Here is a 302-nt window from a genome sequence, read left to right on the forward strand (position 1 = left end):
AGGCAGCTGCTGCCGCATCCCCAGGCAGGGCTTCGCAGTGGCCTGGGCACCCCTGTGGGTGGGCAGAGCTGGGCAGGGGGCGCCCAGCTCGTGGCCGTGGATGTACCGTCCCGAACCTGGAAGATGGGCTGTGGGAGGCAGGTTTCCTCGCAGGGCTCACTGGGCCGAGCTGGAGAGCAGTGCCCAGGTGAGGACAATGGCATATGATCATAGAACGGGTTGGAAGGGACCTTCAGAACTCCCCCAGTCCAACCCCCTGCAGGGGGCAGGGACATCTGCACCCCGAGCAGGGGGGTCCGAGG

The 302-nt window shown here is 66.9% G+C and overlaps 1 protein-coding gene across 1 annotated transcript in view; it reads left to right on the top strand.

Moving 5' to 3' along the window:
• TNFRSF6B (tumor necrosis factor receptor superfamily, member 6b, decoy) overlaps positions 1-302 on the top strand; it is a gene marked incomplete at its 5' end in the record, with an annotated part of 6,020 nt that overhangs the window by 5,124 nt on the left and 594 nt on the right. The gene's annotated exons all lie outside the window — the stretch shown is intronic.

Source organism: Buceros rhinoceros, unplaced genomic scaffold (assembly GCF_000710305.1).
Source record: "Buceros rhinoceros silvestris isolate BGI_N320 unplaced genomic scaffold, ASM71030v1 scaffold29681, whole genome shotgun sequence".
NCBI lineage: Eukaryota > Metazoa > Chordata > Aves > Bucerotiformes > Bucerotidae > Buceros > Buceros rhinoceros.